Consider the following 27,325-nt stretch of genomic DNA (forward strand, 5'->3'; position numbering starts at 1 on the left):
TGCTGTGTCTCTGCCAATCCTGGGATGTGCCCACAGGTCAGGGGAGAACTCCACAGCTCTTAGGGCTGTACATCACTGGGAGGCTTTTTCCTGTTTTGCCTCACACAGTTTTTTTCATTTTGAAAATTTTCTGTGGCACTAGGAGGTGCATAAACTATTTTTTTTTTTTTTTTTGGATTGGGGTATAGTCTGAAAGCTTTTTTGTTTAATCCTCACCTTTTCTATTTCCTACCTGACACTATTATGAGAAGCTCTTTTCGTTTGTCACAGTCCAGGCTCTTTGAAAGTGGACTCAAACTCGTTTTTTTGGGCTGAGCACCAACTGAATGCAGCCATTTCACAAAAGAGCAAAGAATGGGAACTTCATAAGTGCTCCCATATAGCTAAACCCTATAAATTTCTTACCCTGAAACATTGCCACTGACTTCAGAAATCTCAGCCAAATTAAAGGTGAATGAGGGCACAGAAATTGAGGGCATTGAAAAATTGATGTAATTTTGAAGCTGAAAACTCAGGTTTCTTTTTGAACTACCTAGCCCAGTAGAAGGATATTTCTTTTTGAAAAAAAAAATAGCAATTGATACAGCTCCAGAATCAAAATTTTAAAATCTGAAAATGACTCCTAAGAACTTTTTCACTAAAATTATTATTTTCCCTTTCTTTTTTTCTTTTCTTTTCACTCTTTTCAGAAAATGGGATCTGTTTCTCAAAAATGAATTATAGAGTTACAAGAAAGTATTGGTCCATGAAGGAAATATTCTGTTTAAATGAAAAGTTTTGAGCATTTGGGCTTTTTTTCCCAGGAAGATCTGTATTTTCAAAATTACTTTAAATTTGAAGGAAATGTAGTGGGAAAACTCACACTGCTCCATAAGAGAATGCATAGAATAGGATATTCTGTGCTGTATAATGCTGATAAGTACCTGTCATTTTGTATTTCTGAATGAAGAAATAGATTCTCAAAATTGTGAGGGAAAAGATTTCACAAAAGATAGGTGTATCCCTGCTTTTCCAGACATCATAAAGCAGGGAAACAGTTTTTATTAAAGCAGTTTATGCTGTTGGCTTCTGTTTTGAAAGCCAGTGAGAGATCACCCATGAGAGTTTGCAGTGGTCTAAAGTTCAGTCTTGTTGTATTTGCATTTCTTCCCTTTCTAGGACTAATTGAGATGATGTTCCTGCATTCTATTGCAAAGCAACATGAAAAAACCGTGGCAAGTTATTAATATTGCTGTCTCAGAGGAGGATTCTCCCTGTACAAGTCAGGGAGATAAACAGGACAGTGCTCAATAAACAGAGATAAGGGGACAGAATTTGTTCCTGCCCTCCCTGGTGAGCAGGGGACGTGTCACCCTCCACAGCATGAGGGTGTCCATTGGGACTGGGAGACAAAAACCAGCTGCTCTTTCCCTGCTTTTTTCCTCTTGGTGTAACATTCCAGCTAAAACTTTCATCTTCTGGATACCTGCAGGGAGAACACTCCAAAAGCCAGAGCTCCAGGAGGGTTTGGACAATGCTCCCAGGTGTGCCCAGGGTGGGGTTGTTGGGGTATCTGGTCAGGGACAGGAATTGGACTCCATGATCCTGGTGGGTCCCTTCCAGCTCAGGATATTCCATGATTGTATGGAGGTGTCCTCAGGGTCTGCTGTCCTCTTCCCAAAGAAAACAAAAATGCCATAAAGGATGCCCTGATTTTCTTCCCAGCTGACCCCTGCCATGAAGGATTGCTGGATGCAGTGGCCAAGTCCCCCAGAGGAGATGTCTGGATGAGATCCCTGGGGTGGCTTTGGCCTCCCATTGCTGCTGAGCTGGCAGCTGTAGAGCTGGGGTGGCACTGAAGAGAAGCTGATGCCCCTGCCCTGCTTTGGTTTGACTCAATCTTGGCCAGGTCTTCCTTACAACTCCAGAGGTACAACTCCATATTTAGAGAAAGGGGATTTTTTTCTCTCTGTAGTAGTTCTGAGCTTCACCTTGGCCATTTACCTCTCCAAATTCCAGGCTCCATGAGTCCCTGAAAATCATCCCTTGGGTGCCCATGGCATCATTTCAAACCCAGCTTGAAGTGAAAAACCTCCAGGGTTTTTGTTAGAAGGAAAATGACAAAAACAATGAAAACACAAAGCCAGAATTGTTTTGCTAAACAATTTTATTTATGTTCCTCTAGATACATAATATCACAATATAGTAATTCTTGTGTGAAACTATAACTTGATTTTTAAACCACAGATCACCCTCTGTCCCAAAGCTCTCAAAGGATAAAATTTTGATTAACTTGATGTTTCCAGTGAATGATTTATCAGAGGGTTAAACTGAATCCAGCTGCATTTCTCTGGCTGAAATAAACATTTTCAAGCCCCAGTAAAGAAGGGTGTTAGTCAGAGATCCTGGCACTGCAGAGATGCCACCACTGCAATGATCACAGACCCCCAAACCTGCAGTAAGGACAGAACCCACCCAGCCCTAAAAAAGAGCCCTGTATTTTTAGGAATGGCAGATGTGGGATGGGACAGGGACTGAACCCAGCTGCCCTGGCACACAAATCACACCCCTTTTGTCAGGGGTGCCTTGAACCAGACCAAGTTTCTCCAAGTCACATCCAGGTTGACCCTGAATATTCCTACGAATGGGGTATCCAGATTTTCCCTTGGCAAACAGTTCCAGAGTCTCACACACTCACCAATATCTTCCTTCTGTCCAATTTTACTCTCCCCTCTTTCATTTTAAACCAAGGCAAGACAAAATTCCCATTGATAACCCTGCAGTCCCCCTTAGTCCCTTCTCCTGCCCACAGGGATGAACAATCCCTCCTTATTGCTGCAGAAATTTTCTGAAATATAAATTTGAAGCTCAGTACTTGGCACAGAAAGTGTGCCTCAATTGTTTATTCATCTGATAGCAGAATGATGTCTTTGTGAGATGGACAATTTTGGAAATTGGACAGCTTGCCATTATAATTTTCCACCCTCAGTACAACTGGCTTAAAATTGTTTTCCACCATATTTCTGTTGATTGTCCTCACACAAAGGATTAGCAATCATCAATCACAGCTTTCACAAACAAAGACCAAGCCCTAATCCAAGAAAATATGCAGCATTACATAACTTTTTTCTTTTTTGAAAGCAATCTTGGAGCTATAAGCAGCAGATACCAGGGAGAGCTGTGCTGTTCCAGACTCCCAGGTCTCTGTTTAATCCCAATCCTTCTGCTTACTACGTGCAGTAGTCTAGGTGAGGAATACCCCTTCAGTCAAATCAAAAAGAAAAAATACCCAGCTGGCCCTGGAGGGCAGATTAAACAAATCATTAATTTGAGGGTCACCAAAGTATGTGCCCATTTTTCACCAACACTGTGCATGTGTGAGCAGGAAATCCAAATTACATCATCAGCAAAGCTTGATTTTAATTTATTCATTACTTCTCCCACCAAAGGTTCTCAGTAATAAATGAGCAATTGCATATGTCTGCTTGTATATATCAATTGTACACAGCCATCAACTATAAATTAGCTACATGTCTGACCTGAATATTTAAAAGTTAAATGGAAAATAAGATTTATTCTCTCACAACTTGCTATTACACTGCCAGCCTACACCCACTGTTTGCAATTTTTTTTGGTTAATAGGTACACATTCCCACAAAAATCCCATCCAGGAAGAGGAGAAAGTGGGAAGGAGGGGGGAGTGTGGGACACAGCTCTGTGTGTACCAAGATAAGAAAAGAAGGAAAGAAGGAAGGGCTCAACTGAAGCTGAGCCTTGCTGAAGGGCTGTGGGGAAGGTGCTCTTTTAATTTTGTCCTCATTACTACCCAAACCTATTTTAATTCATAATTAGATAATTAATTAATGAAATACATGATATAAATTAATATCAGTACTTAATGTACAACTAAATAATTATTATTAATAATTGAATAAATAATTAAATGGATTGCCCAAGTTGGACCTGTTTTGTCTATGATGGTGATTGGCAAGGGATCTTGGTGTCTGGATCTCAACCAGGAGCTTTCACATCCCAGTTCTTCCTATTTTTCTCTTGTCCCAAGACCCTGTGATCCAGTTGACAGCAGCTCCACAGCCCTGGGGAAACTTCTAAGCTGTTAAAATTATTGTGGTCCTGAGAAATGCTGAGCCCAGTCTGGGTCAGGAACAGTTCTTTAAATAAACTGGAATTCAATGTGCAAAATGTTCAACACTCTTTCAAACCCACAACTGTGTTTTAATTGAGGAAATTTAAACAATGTGAGGTTTTCTATCCTGGAATATGAACCCAGAAGAGACCCTGAGGCTTCATCTGCTTCACCACGAGGTTCAGCCTGCCTTATGCTGAGGGCCTGTCATTTACTGTTCTGCAATCTGCCTTTGGCTTCCAGCTCTGGTAACTTCTGTCAATTATTTTTATGGCAAAATTATTTCAGAGTCTCTGTGGAAATATTTTTCCCTTTTTTTGTTCCCATGCTGTGGTTTTTGTGCTGCTCATGATGCAGCATCTGCCAATCCTGATGCTGTTGGTATGGTGTGTTTCCATGAGAAGAAGGAGTTGCCTCAAAATCACCCCATATTTTCTCCTGCTTCTCTTACCCATTAACTTGTTAAAAACTCCCTTTTTTTGCCCTTTTTAAAGAAGAAACTTTCATTATGAGCGTTGAGGTGTGCCATCACCTGTGTCATTGTTGATAAAGCCTTGTGCAAGCAGGAAAGTTCCCTTTAGGAAGCAGCAGATGCTCGATCCTGGTCATGCCCATATCCCAGCAGAGCCCTGGAATTTTCCCAGGCAGCCCATTGCACTGGCTCACTAAATCATCACTTTGAGCTTTTCCACACTTTTCTTCTACCTCGTTCTGTCTGGACCTGTTTGGTTTGTCCTGGCTCACGTCAGGAATAGAAAATCACTTTTTCATTTCCATTCCCAACAGTAATGGACAGAAAGTAACTTTGTGTTTTAAGTGGAACATCACATTTGACACCTAAAAGAGCCAACAAATATCTTCAAAACTTACCATGAAATGTGGCCTCTGGCAAACTGATAACCCACTTTCTGTCTTTCACTTGGATTTTAGTACCTCCAGCATTAAAAGAACCGGAGATAAAGAATTTCTGAGCTCTGCAGTGGCATAAAAAAGATTAAAACCTGACCATTACCATGAAGATAAAATGAGAACTATCAGAAACATATTAATTAAAATATTTTAATAACACACAAATTATTATTCTCTTTACATCCAAATCATATAAAATTTTACAAATAACATGACATCATAGTCTCCTGATAGGTATGTTATTTTTATAACATCATTCTCGTAACACTGCCAGCACATTTTGATAACAAATTGACCGAATTAATTTAATTAATCAGACTAAACCTAGAATTTCCATTTCAACAGAGCACTTTAACACTCCCTGGAGGTGTTCAGGAAATGCCTGGGCGTGGCATTAATGCTGTGGTTTAGTTGAGGCACTGCTGATGGGCCAGAGGTTGGATTAGATGATCTTGGAGGCCTTTTCCAACCATAATGATCCTATGATTCCATCTGATATAAAAAAAAATTCCTTCCTTAGCACAAAAAAAAAATGTACCTAAGTAATGTGGTTTATTCTTGCTGAAGATGGTTCATGACACACCAATGAATGCTAAACAGTGAAACCAGGTCAGCCTGTTGATACTTTATGGAATTAAAGACAAAAGGTGTTAGCAGAAGTCAGAAGCTTTGGAAGTCCCCACACGAGGTCACCTCTGCCATGGAGACTTCAGGGAGGAGGAAGGCCCATCCCACATGCTTACAAGGGGACCAGGCTGCCAAACTGAACTAAAGGATGGGAAACCATCCAGCCTTTACAGAGACTGGGCTTTACAGGGTTAATTCTGTGGCTGCAGCTCTAGCTTCCAACGCTGAGCAGTTCAGAGTGCAATTTCCAATGGCTGGTTAATACAATCCAGAATCTGGGATAACTATTCTAACCGTAATTTGATGAAATTAAATCCTGACCCTTCACTGGAGCTTCAGGATGAAGTGATGGAGAACATGGGGTCAAATTAAATTCAGGCCTTTGGGGCAAAATTAATAAAACTGAAATTCAAATCCTTCCAGGGGCAGTTGTCTATTTTATCCCTCTGCCAATCCAGACTTCTAAATCTTTCTCTAATTGAGGCAAAACCTTCATCTGCAGTTTTTATGGGGTAGGAAAAAGAGAATGAGAATTTCATATTTAGAAATTATATTACACAGAGAGTAAACTGACTTTGGATTCACACATTTTCTGATTTATAAAGCATATTAGTCTCTGCATTTATTGAATTTCACAGGAAAAGAAAACATTCTGAGTTAGTAGAGTCATTCCCTCTCTGAGAATAATGTTGCTGAGTTCAATATGCACATCTTTCTTAAACTTCTACAATAATAAACCAAAGGCTTTCCTCATTTCCCAATCCTTTGTTGTATTGTCTTTTTGGCTGGTAGTTTTTTAATACAGTTTCAGAATTTCACACAGTGTGATATTCACAGGGAACATAAACTGATATTGCCCTGTGACTTGAACTGCAAAAATGTACCAAATAACTGCAAATCTCATTCCGAGTTTGCTAATATATTTTATTGACTCCCAGAAAATAGACTTATGCTAGGAAATAAATTTCCTCACAGCCCAAAAGATAAAGTCTCCTATTTGATGTGATGCCACAGCATTTATACAGAGGAGGGTAAGAAATCCATAAAACAAACCACAAAAGGGTGCCCAGTTTTTCAAGTGAAGGTCTGTGAGTTGTTTAATTTTTAACTTTCATGGGCTCAGGCTGGCAAGGGAGATGAGAGGCAGCAGGTCTTGCTGGCTGAGGTCATTCAGAGCTCCTCAGTTCCTTCTGCACAGAGGAAAGAACATTAGGTTTGGCTCTGGAGAAGTGAGTCTGAGAATTAAAAATGCTCAGAGTCCCTGCCTGAATGAGACAGAGACGACAAAGGTCTGGGCTCTCTGATCTCTTTCCATATTGCTACCAAGGAACTGATGGGTTCTGCCTGACTATTTCTTCTTCCTGACTAGAAGGACATTTCATTTGTTTGAACAGCCAGGTGTCTGCTAAGGAAGGCAGGAGCCTCTCCTGAAATGGGAAATGTAAACCCTGTCCCTATGAATTATTATAATTTTGAGATTAAGGGGCTCTCAGGCAAAAACTATGGGGATAGAAATAACAGTTCTGTTCTAGGGAAATTAAAAATATAAATGCAATAGTACAAAAAACCCCCAAACCACTGCCAGAGTCAGAACATGCCCTGACCCCTGTGTGTCAGTGTGGTGGCACAGTCCCATCCCAGGGGGGCTCAGGGTGGTGGCACAGTCCCATCCCAGGGGGGCTCAGGGTGGTGGCACAGTCCCATCCCAGGGTGGTGGCACAGGGTGGTGGCACAGTCCCATCCCAGGGGGGCTCAGGGTGGTGGCACAGTCCCATCCCAGGGTGGTGGCACAGTCCCATCCCAGGGGGGCTCAGGGTGGTGGCACAGTCCCATCCCAGGGGGGCTCAGCCCTCCTGCAGTGCCAGCTGTGGCTCTGCTGGAGCAGGGATCCTGCACAGGGGGGAGTTTTCCTCTGCAGCTCCAGGGCTGCTGGAGATGGGCCTGCTCTCCCTCTGGGAATGCAGGGCAGCAGAAAGCTGCTCCTCTGGGAATGCAGGGGGCAAAGGCTGCTGGGCTGTTCCCAGGGCAGATTGGATCCAGGTAGGAATGCTTGGCTCCTCCCCTGGGCAGAGCATCTCCCCATGGGATGGTGGAATTTGATCAGCCCTGCAGGGACACTCCCTGGGCATGGACAGAAGGTAATTAATAATGAATGGCCCATGGACAGAAGGTAATTAATAATGAATGGCCCATGGACAGCAGAGATCTCCTGGAAGGAGGATTGGCTGTGGGAGAGATAGAGAAACCTGCCCCATGAACAGAGGATAACTGCCCCACTGTTAGAGAACAGATGGCAAGTAGAACACACACCCAGCCACATCTTCCAACCTGTGCCCTGTGACCCAAATCTCTGCCTGCAGAAGCTTGTCTGGGCTTCTATGTGGAAGTTCTGAGGATTGTCACCTGGACAGGGAAAATCAATTTAATACTGAACATGGGGGCAACACAAATTAAGAGCTGTGTGACAAAGAAATCACAACTGTGACATCAGTATTAGTTTATTATTTCTCTCTTCACCCCTAAGCAGATCCTGAGGAATATCTTAAATTTCAAAATCTTCATGGGTTTTTGCCAGTGGCTGAACACAAATATGGTCATATGCTCTAAAGGTTTAATATACCTGCCTTTGAAGTCACCTATAAACGTTGATTATAGTGAGTATTGATCAGCTGTTCATACACCCATATAGGGGGACATGATTTGCACTCTGCAAAAGTGTGCAACTAAGCAGCGAGTTTCATTAATTAATGATTCCTTACCATGGAGGATTATGTTCTTCTGTTTTGTTTTTTTTTAACATTTGAAAGAGAGGTGGAGGATTTATCTCTCCATGTAATTAGAATAGTTCCTTTGGTTCCCAGATTGCTATTCCTTGGTGATCTATATTATATAATATATTATATAATATATAATATATAATATATTATATATAATATATTATATAATATATCCTATATTGAACCTATTGCCCATCTTCATCGATTTGATCACAAAAAATGGATCAGCTTATTTCCAGGTGTGATGGAATTTCTAGCTGAGAAAATAAAGCTTAAAATAATACAAAAATAATTTGAAAGTTTACTTCTCTTCTTCTGTTAAACCCAGTGGTCAGATTAAAGATATAATGAATGGCATGAAGAGAGAGGGGAAAATATTCAGCTATTCAGTCTCTGACAAATAAAGCACTAAAACTCTTTGCTTTGCAGTCTAGATATTTCTTTTCTAACTATGAGAACTGAATTAATATATTGGGGAAAAAAACAAGGATATAAACAGAAGATTATGAGCAAAGTTCATGTTTGTTCTTTTATCAGACCATTGGTTTGACTGAAATGTAAATGTACATGGTTGGCTACACTTGGCATTCACTGATACTCTGGCTCATGACCATTTGCACCTCACTTTTCTGAAAGTATGGAGAGAATAATTTAAAAACTTCTCGTGGGCTTTATTTTGTATGGGTTTTTTAATTGTATATTCCCATGTGGGTGTATATATATATAAATATGTATATATGTGTGTGTGTGCATATATACATTTATATAGCTACCTACATATATATATATATATATATATATTATATATGTTTATAAAGCAAGAATTCCCTCAAATCTGTTATTTACTAGGAGTTCATAGGACATGACATCTCATCTTCAGCTTCACAACACATTTTGCTTTGCCAAGAGCTTTCAATGTGTTTCCTGTCTAAGCACCAGAACACTTTTTTGGCAGGAGGAATTGGGATGAAACACTGAAGTGGTCGTGGCATATGATAATCTTCCAACTGTTCACAAATGTATTTTCAAAGCAGCTTCTGCTGGACTAACAGCTCAGGAGGGAAGAGCTGTGGGGCACACAGTCATAGAGCAGCAACTAATGATGAGAAGGGATGGACAGACTGAATTTGGGATAGATGAAGTGTAAGCAATGTAGTCATCCACTTCTCCAAATTACACCTTTTCAAAATCCTCAATAACAGGGGAGGTGGCAGAAAACTGGAAGAAAAAAAAAAATGTGAGGTGAATGGTTATTTTTAGTCTCCTTAATCATTAGTTGCTCCAATCATTCAAAATTGAAATCCTTGCCTACACAAATACTTAAGGAATGCTCTCCATGAAAGTCACATAGATTAACTAGGCTGCTTGGGCCTTCTCCTCATGAATTTTTTTCTTCATGGGACATTCTAATTCATATTTTTATGAGTAATGTCTGCTCAGACAATGTAATTAATGATGTAATTATTTCATGTAGCCACCCCTTTTTTATAAAAAATTCCAGTTACTCAGTCAAAACTACAACAAACACATCTGACCAATGCTGAACTAATTTTATGGGCGGTGGAGCAAAATATAAACTGGTGAAGAGAGGAGATATGAGATTCCTGTGAGTCAAGTTTTCTTTGATATATTATTTGAAAACAGTAAATGTTGCTTCCTTTTAAACCCATGGCTTCTAAAACCCAAAGTGGGTACGTGAAGGATGTGAAAGTTTAAAATTTTTTGTTTAGTTATGCAATTTGCCTCAGCAAATGCTAAGTATATTGATTATTTAATGGCATAAGCTCCCTACTAAACACCTAAACAGAGATCTTTCCCATCCCAGATGGAAGGGAATGCACATACCTATGATCTATACCATAAGATTTAAGTAGGATTAAAACTTACACCAATTTGCAGGTTTCAGACTAAACTTCCCATGTATAGTTCTATTTAATGGATTTCTCCCCCTTCCAAAGAACTTTAGACTATTAAAATTTTCCAGCAGGTAATGTCTAATTAAGCTGCTATTCTTCCAGATGAATGTCTCCTGAATAAATAATACACCATGTTCAAATGGGCTTTCTTTTTAAATTGAAAGTGTAGGTGTGAGTGTCACATTAGTAACAAAAGCACTGCTTTCCATGCAGCCTGAATTCTCCTCTCCTTCCTGGGCCTCCCTAAGTAAGGAGCTGGCTGAAGCCACAAGAGACTTTTTACCTGCTTGGGAAGGTTTTGCACTTGTCAGGGTGTTCTATGAAATGTCTGCACTGTACAGTATTTGCACTGTGCATTTTACATTTAAATGTCTCTGCTAAAAGGTGTGATCACACTTGCAATTATCTTCTCTACCTTCCTGAGCACACCTGCCCTGCCAACCTTTGGAAATGTCACACTCTGAAACAAGTAATGCAGAACATTTAGGATGATTCCTTTGGTATGGGACAGTATGTATTTGTTATTGGAAATACTGGAGTGGGTTTTTTTTCCCCCAGTTTTATAATGTTAAAATCATTTTATCCCTAGAACCACCAGTAATACAAATATCTCTTCTCAGACAGGGAGCCCAAACTGTGGCTCATACAGCCAGCCACACTAGGATTAATTTTTAGGGTGTCATAAAATTGCAAGGAAAAAAACTGGTCTTGCATTCATTAGGATCTTTTCTCCATCTTTAGTGATTTTGGTGTCTGGAAGTGTGAGATCTCTTGAATGCATCATCTGTGAGGAGTGGGGAACTTCCTACCTTTGAGATTTCTGAGATCAACTAAACAGATCACAAATTCAGTTTTTTTATTGATTGTTACATGAACACATGGGCTCTGCCTCTTTAAATAAATGAATTTTGTTATTTTGATGCTTTATCTCTTAGCTATGTCCTTCTATACACCCAAAACCCTCCTGCAAACAGGTTCTCAAAGGAAAACCTGCAAAGACTTGCTTTAAAATGTCCTATTTCCTGTTAGCTTTTCTTAAATAAGTCCAGCACTTAGATGGACAGGTTTTCTTTATCCTCTTAAAGTGCTCATTAAATGGAAAGCACAATTACAGCTGATTATTTACAGCCATCAGCACTGGTTCATCTCAGCTTTCTCACCATCTCATTAGGCTCCCTGGATTCTTTGCAAACTCTAGATAATAATATATATAAAAGATATTTGTCCATTTAGAAGCCTGCTACCTTCATCAGTCTTTCTTCAAAGAGTTTAATGTGTTTAAAGGGAACTGTCAGCTGTGCCAACCACACAGATTTTGTTATTTTCCTTTCCCCTATTTCTAACAAAGTTTAAAACAGTGAACATTGAACAAGTTGGAAGATTGAAGCGAGCTTATTATATTTTCAGCATTTTATCTGGAGTTTTGTGCAAGTGTTATACAGACAATGAAATTCAATACAACCATGATCACGTTAGGTACTGTCAAAGGAACAAAATCTATCTGAATAAATGGAATTTCTGCCGTCCACCTGCACTCCAGTAGTACCTTGCTGAAAAAATAGATGGAATATTTGGTAGCAGAAAAGGTCACCATGTGCCAAATTATAATCTAACCCCAGAAAAAATAGGGATCCCTTTAGGGTTTGGGTGAAAAATTGGGACACATTCCATCAGAACAATGCTTGATAATCTGCTTCAGCATAATGCTAATGCTAATAATAACATTAATACATACAGCTACTAATTATAAATTATATAATTATAAGAGAAATAGAGGTATGGAACACACAGAAATACCCTTTTGGGGCACTGAGAAATGTCTGTGGAATTTGCCTTTATCTGGATAGAACACAGAAAAAATATTTTTAACTTTTGGAAAGGGAAAGTGTTACATTGAGGAAGTGGCTGGAAAGGGAATCATCAGCAACTGCCTTTAATGACCTCAAGAGGATAACAGCATGTCAAACACAGAAAAATACAATATTTTTGCTCTCATGAAGCTATTTATGACTGCAGAAATACATTTTATGCTGCCATTGTTGTAGAAGGAAAGTCATTAAGGCAGCACAGCTACAGAGAAGGTGCCAAGTGAAAAGCTGCTGCTTGCAATTACCAGCTCCATAAAAGCACTGGCCCACATTCCTTGCCTTACCAGTTTGAAGCAGCTGAAGCAGAAATAAGGAAAAAACAGACTGGAAAAGAAAAAAAAAAAAACAACAAAATTTATATATTCTATGGGCTTTTGTAGCATTTGTGTAGCATTTTTATTTACTTACACCTCTACATCTGCACACAGACACAATTTCTGTGTGCAAGAAAAGTTTCAATAAAAACATCTTCTACCTCAGAGCTGACATAAGACTTAATTTCTGAAAACACCTTCCTGATACACTGTGTAGCAGGGAAGAAATGTAATTATTTTGCCCAGACACCATTTGGATTTTGGGTGAACTTATCACAATACCCCCAACTGACAAAACTCATAAACACTTAATGTACTTCTTCTAAGATAAAATATAAAAGTGTTAGCTTGAATTTACAGTAGTAAGTAAATAATTTCTATTACCTAAAATATCATAAATAATAAAATAAAATAAAATATAAAATATAAAATAAAATAAAATAAAATAAAATAAAATAAAATAAAATAAAATAAAATTAAATAAAATTAAATTAAATTAAATTAAACTAAATTAAAGTAAATTAATTAAATTAAAATTTGGGGTTAGGTTCTGGCCTGCCTAATTCATAACTGGCTCTGGATGACCAATTTTTTCACTTCCAAAACAGATTATCCATCAGAAGTTGCACCTTTTTCTTTGCCAGAGACGATCCCAGATTACCAAAAAGCATTTTTAATTCTATTTCTATTTCAGATGAAATTCATAAATGTCTTTGAAGGAAGATTTCTATAGCTCTTGTTGGAATGTGCCAGGGAAGCATGTCTTTGTTAAAGGTTTATAACTGTAGAGAGAACCTTTAATGCACGGAAGGATTGCTTGGGAGGGAGATAAGGAGGCAGTAATCATCTGTAATAACACCACTACTGTGTTTTTCTTACTTATTCCTCCTTTGCACAGGGTATTCCAATTCTCTTTTGCTTGCAGTCAGTATTGGAGCATCTGCTCTTTTCCCTGCCTTGCATTATTTGTTTGCTGCTCCAAAATTTATGCAGTTTTTTTTTTTTTTTCCCAGAGGTACAAGTTGGAAATATTTTACTGGTTGTTGGTCCTGATCCTTAACCTGTCCATTCCTTGCCATTTTTTAAATCTTATTTCACATTTTATTTGGAATATCTCCACTAAATTTCAGTAGGAGACAAAAAAAATAATTCCTGTAGTTGGTCTGTCTGCCTCATGCTTATTTTCTGTTCCATTTATCTTGTGTGTAACACAGGAGGGAGCTCTGAGTGGAAAGATTTCCTGCTTTATATTCATTAATGCCACTGTCATCAGTGGTAATTTTCAGCAGAAACTCAAGGACTTCACTTTTTGGAGCTACACACACTTTGCTGCCTTCGAATGAGTTTCCACCCATGACAGAATGAAGGTCAGGGAGAGATATTGGCAGTGCAGTGTCTGAAGGATGGCTTCAATTTTCCAGAGCTGTTGCCACAAGTGGTGGCTACTTGGCCAACGCCTGACAGATCTAATGGACGTGGAAAACAAATGGTTCTTTCCTTGCTTCTGTTCTCCCAGCAGGACAGAGCAGAAGCTGATTGCAGAGGCAGAGTGGAAAGGTCACTTGTGCTGCAGTGGCTGTCAGGAGGAGTGCTGTCAAAAGTGAGATGTTTCTCTGAGCACTAGCACTGAGGGTTGACAGCACCAAACCTCTGAGTAGCTGCTCTGACTGCATCTCCTCACCAGGAGCACGGATCTGATCATGTCTCATCAGCTGAGGGCAAGAGGCAGATGTTTGGGCTGCTCTGCTTTGTGTTTGACCCAAGGTCACTGCGAGTGCAGCCTCTTCTCGCTCACTCAAGGTGCCTCTGACGCATCTTTGTGCTCAGCTGAGCTCCTTCACTGTCAATTGCGCTGCTTAGGGCGCCTGGGAAATCTCAGAATCGTGGAATTATCAAGGTTGGAAGGAACTCCAAAGATCAGCAGCAGTGCCTGCACATTTGGCTCTGCTGTGTGTGACTCTTTGCCTCTCACATTTTGTGTTTCAGAGAAGAAATAGGCCCAACATAAAAGGTGCTATGCCTTTGGATAAACGTATTACCCAGCAGGGCATGGCAAAATTACTTTGTATTCAGTTCTGATTTCTCCCAATTCTGCCTTAGCCACTAACAGCTACAGGTTAACAAGGGGTCCCTGCTGGGAGGGATCTTGTGGGAGGAAACCTTAGCTGATCCTGAGAAAACTGGGTAGTGGCTTTGCTAGAAAGTGTCACCAAAACAGACGGCATTGTTGTGAAAAGGAAGCTTTTGATAGAGTGCATTTTCAGCCCTACAACACATTCCTGTGTGATAGTGCAGGAAAATCTGCTTTGATATTTGAATATTTGTGCTAGGGTTAGAAATACTTGTGTTATTGTCACAGAGTGCCACATTGATTTGGGGTGGAAGGGACCTCAAAGCCCATCCAGTGCCACCCCTGTCATGGGCAGGGACACCTTCCACTGTCCCAGGCTGCTCCAAGCCCCATCCAGCCTGGCCTTGGGCACTGCCAGGGATCCAGGGGCAGCCACAGCTTCTCTGGGCACCCTGTGCCAGGGCCTGCCCACCCTCACAGGGAACAATTCCTTCCCAAAATCCCATTTATCTCTGGACCTCCTTCAGCTTAAGGCCATTCCCCCTTGTCCTGTCATCCCATTCCATCAATTCCTATTTCCTAAATCCCTCTCTAGCTCTATTGGAGACCTTCAGGTATGACTCTTCCCCCACCTCAGGCAGGTTTCCATGCCTCAGAGTGTTTGTTAAGTTGAGAAGAACTTAACAAAGGTTAAGGGTCCAGATCTGGAGACATTGTCTCAAGGAAAAGAGCAACAATAGATGCTAATTTGGGGATTTTGGGAGAGGTTTTTGGGGTTTTTTGTATGTTTTGTTTTGTGGTTTGGGGTTTTTTGGTTTTTTTTTTTGGTTTTGTTTTTTTTTTTTTTTTTGGTTTTTGGTTTTGTTTTGGTTTGTTTGGTTTTTTGTTTTGTGTTTTTTTATTTTTTGGACACACAGCCCCTATTGCCAGTTTTGGCTGGGTAAGATCTCCTATGGAATTACTGCAGTGACACTGAGGATCACGTGGGGTATTTTTCAAGACATGGAACTAGTGCTCATTTTTAGCTTACATCCAAACTCACCTTTCTGCAATCATAAATCTTGGATCAATTTTAATGATTCCGGTAAATTGGTTAATCATTCTTTGACAGGAAAATTGACTGCTCCCTTTTATTATTCCAGCATGTTCTCACTCCAGCTATTGCCACATATCGTGTAATTTTCCAAAATATTTTCTTCAACTTCCTAAATATGAAATATTTAGGACTTTTTGAAAGTATCATATCAAAGTATCATAGAATGACTTATGTTGGAGAAGACTTTGAAAATCCAACTGTTAACCTAATACTGCCCAGTCTACCACCTGAACCATGTTCTCCTTGTTTTACTCCATCAGAAATATTTTTAAATGTATCCTGTTCCAACTCTGATGCAGTTTGCAAGAACATTGCTCTGTGTGCAGTGTATGAAAAAGCCAGTTAAGGCACCAATGAACTCAGCCCAATGCATTTTTCTATAGGATTTCATGTGAAAAAAAGGTTAATTTTTTTAAGGAATTCAGTGATCAATTAGCTGGGTGGTTTAGTGCATGACTCCCTGACATTTTCCTTCTAAATCCAGCCTAAAATTAATCCAAGCACCATGACTAAACAGTTCATCTGGAAACTGGTTTCCTAAGAGCTCCACAGAAGTTAAATAAAATTTTAACATAAAACTAGTAAATACAGTGCATCTTTAGTAAATATAATTTCAAAGTCCACTAAATCCAAGGAAATATGTGTAAGGATTCAGAACAGACCTGGCACCAAGGGAGAAAAAAATTAAAATAAGAAAAAAAAAATATTTTGCATCCATGAGAACACTCAGGAATCAGTTCCTCTTACAGCTGTTCTAACCCACAGAACAGCAAGGATAGTTCTGCTCTCAAGTGTATCTAGGCTTTGAGAAATCTCTAGAATTATCTGAGGAATTATTGATTTGATGTCATTGGAAAGCACAAATATTCCAGTTATGATAATTTGGTTTTTTCTGATCAACTGATTCAAATGAAACATGTTTTAGAATTCTTTCAGATTTATTACTGGTAAAATTTCATTAATTGCAATTGTTTGATGTGAGCCAAGTTTTGATGGAATCACTCTGTAGGAACAAACCAGGACTACCATGGAATATTATTTGGCTTGCAGTTGCACAATTCCTTTGCCTGATTTTCCCTCCCAGTGTCTCCTGCTGAGGATATTTCTGGAGAAAACAAGGCAGTGTTATCAACCCTCTGTTATGATTTAATTAATGGAGCAGGAGCAACCTCGTTCCACTTAGGAGCATTTTGTTAGAATTTTAATTTTCAGTCAGGCTTGTGTATGTGTGTGTGCTTTGTTAAATAGTTTGGGTTTTATTTTGTTTTTCAAAGTAGAAGAGTGTGGGAAGGGTCATTCTGTGGCACAAAGCAGCCATGGATAAGATGGATAAGAGATCTACCAATGGCCAGCAGTTGGGGCCCAGATTAAAACATGGCAGAGAAAGGAGCAAGCAAATGGAATAAAAACATCTGGGTTGAGAGCAATATCTAAAATTAGAAAAAGGGAGTTCCTGCAGAGAGGGGCTTTTATAACCACTAAAGAAAGACTTAAACATTTTAGTTAAAAATACTAAAATCAACTTGCCTGACTGCTCCAAGTGTTAACTGCTGAAAGAAGCAAAGTCCAGTGTTTAATCCTTGTCCCAAGACAGAGGAACCCTGTGAAAAGACCATAAATTAAGGAAATAACTCTAAATTGGCACTGCATCGAAGATTTAACTGGTCTCAACTTCTGAAGTTTCTGTTTTGCACAATAAGTGGCAGTGAAATTACTTCACATGAGAAAAGCTTATTCCCTTCAGTAAATGTCATGCTCTTAATGCAGTCACTTTTCAGATACTATTATATCATAAAATGTTACAGAAAATAATAAGGCTGTTTTATAATTAGAGCTATGAAGGATCACAATCTCAGATTACTCATTTGCTTGAACATTCCTTTACCACCAACTGCCTGTGTGACATTTGAATGTCACAGAGCTCCTGTTATTAATATTTGCACAGTAGTGTGCAATAATAGTTTGTACATTTGCAATGAGCTCTTCTGAGATCCCATGTAAGCCCCAGAGATGCTCAGCTCCCTGCAGAGTCAGGCACTGTCCTTAGGGCTGGATAAGCAGCTCCAGGGAAGGGCTAGGTTCAGGGTTTTAGGAGGAAGAGAACCAGGTATAAATGAGCTGAAAGAAATACATGAAAAGGTCCCAAGAACAGAGGTAATGACATGAAAGACAAAGTCTCAGGTGTCACAAGGTACTTCATCCCCACTGATTTCCTCCAGACCCACCAAGTGAAGGGACCAGGTTCAAATAGGGAAGAAGAAGAGCAACTTGTTAGTCACCATCCTTTGGTTTTACAGCTTGATGCTCCGAGGCCTCAGAGAGCTGGGCTTTAGGAAAAGTGGTGGAAAATTATCCTAAATGGGAATAAAGGATATGTGCCTAAAGAGATGCTTCAGTCTCTGTTCCAGGTTCTAGTGCATAGAGATCATTCCTACACAGAATCACTGAATTACAGAATATTCTGACTTGGGAGACACTCACAAGGATTATAGTCCAACTCCTTGCCCTCCTTAGCATACTAGAAGTGGGTTCTTTTTTGCATCTTCAGTTCTCACCTGGTGGGGTTTTTTTTGTTTTGTTTTTTGATTTTTTTTTCTTGGATTTCTTAATTCGTATTTAAAATTTTTGGGTTGAGTTGAAGGTTTTACAGGATTTGTCAATGGACAAGCCCAGGCTCTCAAGTGACATTATTGTCCAAAATAAGGAAAGGCAATAGATTGATTTATGTAACTGAACATATTCCAAGATATAATTTTTTTTTAAAAAAATTGTTAATAGTTTTTTGCAGCATAAAAATTCGTCTTCTGTGTTGACTATTAACAGGCTACTGGAAAACTTTGTGTTAATCCAGGAAATGTTCAGACAACACCTGCCATGCTTCTACTGTGAATTCTTATCACTTTGACAAACACCACCAGAAATGTAGAAAAAAGTGATTTTTCACTGATGTATTTTCTTTAACAAGAAGGTCCTAAGGCTTGTTCACTAGGTGCAAGATCTGGATGTAAAACTTGTGCAATTTGTCACAGCTTGTACCCACATGTTTGACAAATTTACTGCTCCAAATACGATAAATATCTCTAAGCAGTAGTGAGAGGAAGTGAACAAAAGAAATGTTTTCTATAAATCATGCATTTAAAAACAAACACACCTTTTTCCTTCTATGTATCTTCTTAAAAAGAGCAACAAAAATTCATTAAACCTTTTAAGCCAAAGAACTTTTTCCCTTGTGGACATCCAGCTTAGCTTTTTCTAATGTTTTACTACTACAAACATGTATTAATTTCATATCAGTACTCACACAGGATCTTACTGTATTTCCAAGATAGAGATTAAAACGGTAGAGGGTGGGATTGGTAGGGTTCTGTGCAGGGCCAAAAGCTGGATTTTGTGTGTCCTTTTCAATTCAGGATATCCTGTGATCTCATGAAAATAATAACAATTGAGATCTGAACTGTTTATGACATGGAACTCTTTTAGTCTTCCAACATAACGAAATTGAAAAATGAATGAAACAGAGGGAATGTCATGCCTGCTGTCCCGTGCATCATTTCACATGATGGAAAAACATAAAATTCCTTTAAAAGAAGGACCAATTGGAAATTTTTCCTGAAAAATCTTAACTTCTAAGGAGTAAAAGTCCCTCATCTCTGGCATGGAGGAATATCTAACAGATTTTTTTATTCAGACATCACACCAAAAAAAGGATGGATTTTGTTCAAACCACAACAGATGTATTCTGAGGACTGAAAGTAATTTAAAAAATTATTGACCCTCTCAAGTTATTAATTGCCAAATTCTAATTCCTGACGTTATATAATTTGTATTTTACCATTTTAAAATAGCTGGTTTTGAATGAAGATATAAACCAGCCAATCTATAAATTGCAAAGTTTCTCAAATTTTTAAAGTCAGACTACTAAAGGAGTTTATAAAATTTGTTAAGTAGGTGTTTTCCTGATCATCCATTGCTATGTATTTATAAATACTACAAGTATGTAGTTTTTAATTTAGCATCCTTTCTATCTGCTTTGTCTGGGATGTTTCCTTTCTTGTTCCAGACAGACATTAGGAATCTCACACAGCCCCTACTCCTTGTAACAAAGTGTCACTAAAAACCTGCAGGAAACTTTAACAGGATTTTGAGTCACAATAGGGAACTATTTGCAAGCAAAGTTCTCAGCTGTCTCTTTGCAACCAGAAAATTAAATGTTTTTCCTTTTGTTTTCCATATTTCATGATAATTTTGGTTTCTGACGTGACTTTTTAATTTCAAGTGGTGTTTTTTCTCCCATGTGTATGATGCATTATCTTTTCTTTACACAGCATCCTTTAACTTGCACATCTCTACTTTGCATTCTGTTTTGGTCACTCCTGACATACTTGTGTTTGCTGTAGGCTATGAGGTGGGACTACAGTCTGTTGGAAAGACTTGCTGTACCATTTCCCACATGGGTATTTCTGTTCAAGCCTGAAGTGATATTTAAATGTCTTCTCTAATTCCAGTTTCATAATCCTTTTCCTGAAGCAGAACTTTAAATGACATTTTAATGTAGCCCAAAAGTCTTGAGAATCGTCATTATCTTTGGAGATCCTGAAGAAGGACACGTGCTTGGCAGGAGCGGCTGAAACTGCAGGATCCCACAGCCTGGACACTGCCTGTCCTTGGGGTTCCTAGCAAAGCAGTTGCTGGCTTTGTCTTTGCAGTCTCAGGTTCCTGCTTGCTCCCAAGTGAGCAATTCCCAGGAGATGTGTGTGCGGCACTCACATTTTCTGAAAAATCCCTTCACCCAGGATTTTCCTCCTGGGAAGCTGAGAATCCTCAGAGAAAAGGAAAACAATTCCTATCCCATTTGCTTCTCCTGTGTTGTGCTGATGTGGAATGTGTTTGGAGATAGTTCACCCACAGGTGATTGTTCCATTGCATTCTGCTGGGAGTTGTTTTCACTCTTTGGCCAATTAAAGCCAAGCTGTGTCAGGCTCTGGAAAGAGTCACCAGGTTTTCATAATTATCTTTTTAGCAGTGTGTAAATATCCTTTCTGTATTCTCTAGTATAGTACAGTATTCTTTAATATAATATTGTATCACAAAATAATAAATTAGCCTTCTGAGAAGATGGAGTCAGACTCATCATCCCTTCCTTTTTTAAGGGACTCTTAAATGCAGAGGGTGTGCAGAGCTGCCCGAGCTCCCTGAGCAGGCCTGGCAGCAGCTGGGGCACACGGGGTGGCAGCCCAGCCCTGCGAGGCTGTGAATGGCTTGGTGCTGCCACAGAGGGGAATGGGGTGGGCTGAAAGGCTCCCTGTTTGCCAGGCTGTTCAAAGGGGAAAGGGAAAATCATCCTGAGCTCAGCCCACTGAGGTTGGTGCTGAGCACCTCCAGCACCAATCCAGTGCTAAGGAGCTGAGTCATGGAATCCCATAATTCCAGAGTGGTTTGGGGTGGAAAGAACCTTCCAGCCTATCCAGTGCCACACCTGCCATGGGCAGGGATACATTCCACTCCCTCTGGTTCTTCCAAGCCCCATCCAGACTGTCCTTGGACACTTCCAGGGATCCAGGGGCAGCCACAGCTTCTCTGGGCACCCTGTGCCAGGGCCTCACCACCCTCACAGGGAACAATTCCTTCCCAATAGCCCATCTATACCTACTCTCTGTTTGAAGACATAAAATAATGTCTTCATGTTTATGTCTCTCATAAATATGTATTTCCTCATCACTTTTAATATCCTCTGTTTCTCCAGTGTCAGGGCTGTGATCTTTGCTAATTCAATACCAGTAATTTACTAACACAAGGGATTTTTATTGCAGGTCATTATCACAAATATGAACAAGGTTAGATAACCTGGGGATGAGTGACTGAAACACTTTGTGTCTTCAAATAATGAAATTTTAGGTGTCAAAACACAAGTTTTGAGTGGATGATCCCCTCTTTTCCCCACGTCTTTTATTTTAAATAAAGAACTTTGTTCCATGGCTGCAAGGACCCATTTGAAAAACTGTTGTCACATGACAACAATAATTATGATTTTTAACTCTCTATTACAGATTCTTCACATAATATTGTTGCAGTAATGTCTTTAATAACTGCCCCAATATAATTCAAAGCTGAGATGCTTTCTCCAAATATAGACAGCTGAATAGCACATTTAATTCCATTTGTAAAACCTCTGATCAGCAATTAATGATGGTGTGTTTGGAAAGAATATGCTTAATCATGCTCTTTAAATTTGCATTTTGAGCTTGCAAAACCAGAAGACTACAGACATTCACTAATGACAATTACAGCCTAAAAGGCAGGTTTTGCATCACAAAAAAATTAGCTTAAAGAATGGAAAATAGTATTAAAAGGATCATAAAAGAAAGCTGAAAAACACAACAGCCTTTCTTCTTGATTTTTTGGGGAAATATAAATAATTCTAGATATCACTTCTCAAGGGATTTAATTATTACTGACAGACACCAGCAAATGAGGGTTGATTCTAAAAAGTGATAACTGAAAATCCAGATGGGCATCAGGAAATAAGTGAAGCAAAGGCCCAGATCAGTACATTTCTCTGAAAATTAAAATATCTCTGTGGTAGTGTTGTTCAGAAATTTGTTCTTTATAAAGAAATTATTCTTCAGAATGCTAATCATTCATAAAAGTCCAAATTTTATTTGTTCTTGGATATACTGGGAACTTGAAACCAGATAAAAGCAGACAAAACCAAATAAATAGTTATTTCCTTTCACAGTTCCTTTCCTTGTGTTATATATAATACTCATGCTGCTTCTCTCAGCACTCATCTCCTCCAAACTTGTGTTTTGACACCTAAAATTTCATTATTTGAAGACACAAAGTGTTTCAGTCACTCATCCCCAGGCTATCTAACCTTGTTCATATTTGTGATAATGGCTTGCAATAAAAATCACCTGGATTAGTAAATTACTGTTATTGAATTAGTAAAGATCACAGCCCTGACACCGAGGGAAAAAACTCCAGAGATGAGCTGTTGGAATACAATTTCATAAGTGGCTGAAATGTTCACACAGTTACAATTTAAACTGGGAAATTATAGGAGGAAAGAATTGTGAATATCCCAGTTTAGAAGGTTTGGTTTAGATGGGCAATTGGGAGGAAATAATTCTCTGTGAGGTCCCTTCCTACTCAAACCTCTCTGGGATTCTGTAGTTGTCTGATGGCACCAGAAAGAAAGAAAGAATTTGGGATTTTCTGGGATAGTAATGCTATTTTTATCCTGTGCTATAGACCCTGAGATCTCCACTGCTCATGAAATCTTTACAGAATTTATTATGCATATCTATTGTCAGCAGATAAATTTTTGTGTTTGTAATCCCATCTGTTACTCACTTCCCTTGCTGCTAGGATTATTTCCCAGGAATAAGGAGTCTTAGAGTAAATATCTGTCCTCAGACTTTCAATATCTGCTGGCTTCAGACAGCATTTTTTATCTCTGTCACTTTTGCTTTACAGAGACTAAAGAAATTGGCATTTGCAGAGGTTAAAAGAGGTCCAGGCACAGAAATACAGTTCAGGCAACACGCAGAAGGCAGATACAGGTCAGGCTGTCCTGCCAAGAAAAGAGTTCACTACCAGAGCCTTCAGCAGAACAGCTCTTGGGCAGTGAACTCATGTGCTTTTTTACATTCTTTTAAGATTCTATTGGTTTGAACAGCCAGGTGTCTGCTTAAGGAAGGCAGGAACCTCCCCTGAAATGGGAAATGTAAACCCCCTCCCTATGGATTATTATAATTTTGAAATTAGGGGGCTCTCAGGCAAAGGATGGGAATAGGAATAAAAGCTCTTTATTAGGGAAAAAATAAAAATACAATTAAAAATGCAGTAGTACAAAACAACACTGCCAGAGTCAGAACATGCTCTGTCCCCCTGTGTGTCAGGGTGGTGGCACAGTCCCATCCCAGGGGGCTCAGGGTGGTGGCACAGTCCCATCCCAGGGGGGCTCAGGCTGGTGGCACAGTCCCATCCCAGGGGGGCTCAGGGTGGTGGCACAGTCCCATCCCAGGGGGGTGGCACAGTCCCATCCCAGGGGGGCTCAGGCTGGTGGCACAGTCCCATCCCAGGGGGGCTCAGGGTGGTGGCACAGTCCCATCCCAGGGGGGCTCAGGGTGGTGGCACAGTCCCATCCCAGGGGGGCTCAGGGTGGTGGCACAGTCCCATCCCAGGGGGGCTCAGGGTGGTGGCACAGTCCCATCCCAGGGGGCTCAGGGTGGTGGCACAGTCCCATCCCAGGGGGGCTCAGGGTGGTGGCACAGTCCCATCCCAGGGGGCTCAGGGTGGTGGCACAGTCCCATCCCAGGGGGGCTCAGCCCTCCTGCAGTGCCAGCTGTGGCTCTGCTGGAGCAGGGATCCTGCACAAGGGGGGAGTTTTCCTCTGCAGCTCCAGGGCTGCTGGAGATGGGCCTGCTCTCCCTCTGGGAATGCAGGGCAGCAGAAAGCTGCTCCTCTGGGAATGCAGGGGGCAAAGGCTGCTGGGCTGTTCCCAGGGCAGATTGGATCCAGGTAGGAATGCTTGGCTCCTCCCCTGGGCAGAGCATCTCCCCATGGGATGGTGGAATTTGATCAGCCCTGCAGGGACACTCCCTGGCCATGGACAGAAGGTAATTAATAATGAATGGCCCATGGACAGAAGGTAATTAATAATGAATGGCCCATGGACAGCAGAGATCTCCTGGAGAGAGGATGGGCTGTGGAAGAGATAAAGAAAACTGCCCAAAGAACAGCAGAGAACTGCCCCAGCTCTGACAGATGGGAATTGAACACAGACTCCCAGCTAACCTAAGACAAAAATTTAGGGTATTTTTCCCACTGGGGAATCTCCACAGGAGATTTTCTCCAGCTCTGAGTTAGTTTGTGTTCGATGTTGACAAGATATGAAATCAAACGTTAATGTACAGGTAATGACTGAGAAATTGCATGTTTGCACTAGTGGATTGCTGTTCATTAGCACACTCCAAGCACAAATCCTCATCAATCATTGCATATTCACCACGGCTGCTCTGCTGATTCCCAAATGGATTGCTGTACCAGAGGAAAACCTTATCCTGTATGCCATGGTCATGTTTCTGTGTTTAAAGGCTGATCAGGAGGTTTCCTGTCAGACCAGGGGCTTAAAAGGGGAGGTTTTTTTGTTTTATTTGTGTTTCTGGCAAATTTCTTGCAGGTTTGAAACTGATATCAAGTTTTGCCTTCGTCTTGATAAAGTTTTCCCATTTGAACACTAATAAAAGTTGCAGTTTGTTTACAACTGTTTATGCTAAAACCAAGCATTCTGATTCACTATTCTAAGAAATAAATTTAAACCAAAAAAAAAAAGAAGTCTATTTAAAAATATTTATTTATATTATTTCTTGATTTATCTCTGCACTGCTAACATCTTCCTTTTCCAAGGACCAGATGGCTGCTGAATTCCACCTCAACATGGATGCAACTGTGTTTAAAATACCAAGATCATCGCTGACTCACTGTGGACAGATGAAATAACCAAAACCTGGATGTGACAACAGTCTGATAGTTGGAGAGGGGGAAGGAACCTTGTTATGTTGTAGGCAGATGTGTCAGGAAGGCTGAAATCCTGTTTGGACAGGGTTTTATGGCTTAGAGTTTTAGCAAGATACCAAACAGGCAATTAAAGACATTTGTGAATTTTCCAGTTAATGAATATATATGCCAAAAATAATCTGTTACATTGTGAAAAATGACCCCATTTCCTGCCAATTTACCATTCCTGGGAGTGTTTCTCTGTGTGTTACACATGCACACATCTTGCATTTTCAGTATTGTAACTCCCATAATGGGTCTTTTTTGCCCATGGCCATTTAAGAAGCCAAATAAAGAGTATTTATTAAACTCACAGAATCCTTGCTGCTGTGCATGCCTGAGTTTACAGACTCTGATGAAGCCAAAGCTTGCAACCAATTTTGACATTCATGCAAGGCAAGCTATCTTGCTAACAATGGAATGTTTCTTTTTGGTTTGTACCCACAAATCCATACATTTCTGATTTGATTCACTCAATTTCTGAAGCTCCTTATGCTATCATGACACGTCTTCTATTTAATTAAACTGCTTCTTAGTTAGGCATTAGTGACTTTGGGTTGCTTGTATGTGTTTGCAACATGTGTTTTTCACTCTGCAGCAGTTTTTATGTGGGTGTTGTTAAAGGACCTGCTTAGAGAAAGATGCCCCAGGGAGTTCTGAAGAAATGTGTCCATGAGAGCAGGACAAACAAAGAAATGGAAAAAGCATAACAAACATCAGTGATTCTTTGTTGCTGATTTTTGTTTTTTATTTCATAGGATTTATTTGGGGAGGGGTTTTGCCTGGATTTTTTTCTTTTTTTTTTTTTTTTCCTATTAATATTAACCTGGAATTGGGCAAAATGAAAATGAAGAGCTTTCACTTAGGAGTTATTGAACTCTTTGACAGGAGATGCAATCTGGTGTTTGAGTTAAATTTAGCCTGTGTCAGCACTGATGGTCTGCATCATCAGAGCCTGTGATCCCATGCAAAAGCAGCTCCTTCAGGGGACAGGAGGCAGAAGGTGGAGAGTGCTTGCAGAACCAGGATCTCTGCATTCCTTATGCCAACTTTGCTCTTTCTTCAAAAAGAAAATAACGTGACTGCAGACAGCAAAATAAATGAGTGAAGAGAGAAGGAGACAGATGGCAAAGCATTTTCAGTACTGATAATGGGAGCTTCTAGAAATGCCACTTGCAGTGTGAATCACCACCTCCTTAGATATATTTGCTTTATTTTAGGGGAAAATAAAGAAACCCTCTGTTTCATACAGTTTCAATCTAAATAACTGTTATGTGGAGATTAATGCATGAGAGTAGTAGACCCTTTTTTACAGTCCCATACATATGAAATACCTACTGTGAGAGACCATGACTGATTTCACTGGAATTTTTTGTGGAGATTAGGTACATGATCACCTTTGAAGGTGTGGATTTCAGGACCTCACACTGTACAAACACAGTTACCAATGCAAATATTGCTCATGCAAGTGTGGCATAGATTTTCTAAGATGTGTGATATGGAGGAATGCAGAAAACACTACTCAGGCAGCCTGAGAAAGGCTTATATCTCATGAATTAATAACCTAGTGAGAAAATAGACATTTTAAAACCTCCTTCAACCCAAGGAACATTAGAAATGTTGGTACTGTTTTTAGCAAGAGAGACAGGTGTTTATTTCCTACATTTTAGCTGTATGCCTTTTAAAACTTCATATTTTACTTAACACATTTTCTCCTAGACGAGAGCACAGAAGGTTTTCCTTAACTGCCAAAATCACAAAGAAAACATGTTTGGTCTATTTTTATTACATATAAAATATATAGAAATTTATATAGACCACAATTCTTTCTCTGGCATCCATTTGTTTCCATGTAAATTTATATTTTCTGCATATCCATACTCACCTCTGGGCCTGTAGTGACAAGACTGGGGCAACGCTTTTGACCCAAAAGAAGGTAAATTTGGATTTGTATAGAGACCACATTTTTTATTATGGCAATGGGGAGGCCCTGGCACAGGGTGCCCATGGAAGCTGTGGCTGCCCCTGGATCCCTGGCAGAGTCCAAGGCCAGGCTGGAT

Source organism: Serinus canaria, chromosome 8, assembly GCF_022539315.1.
Source record: "Serinus canaria isolate serCan28SL12 chromosome 8, serCan2020, whole genome shotgun sequence".
NCBI lineage: Eukaryota > Metazoa > Chordata > Aves > Passeriformes > Fringillidae > Serinus > Serinus canaria.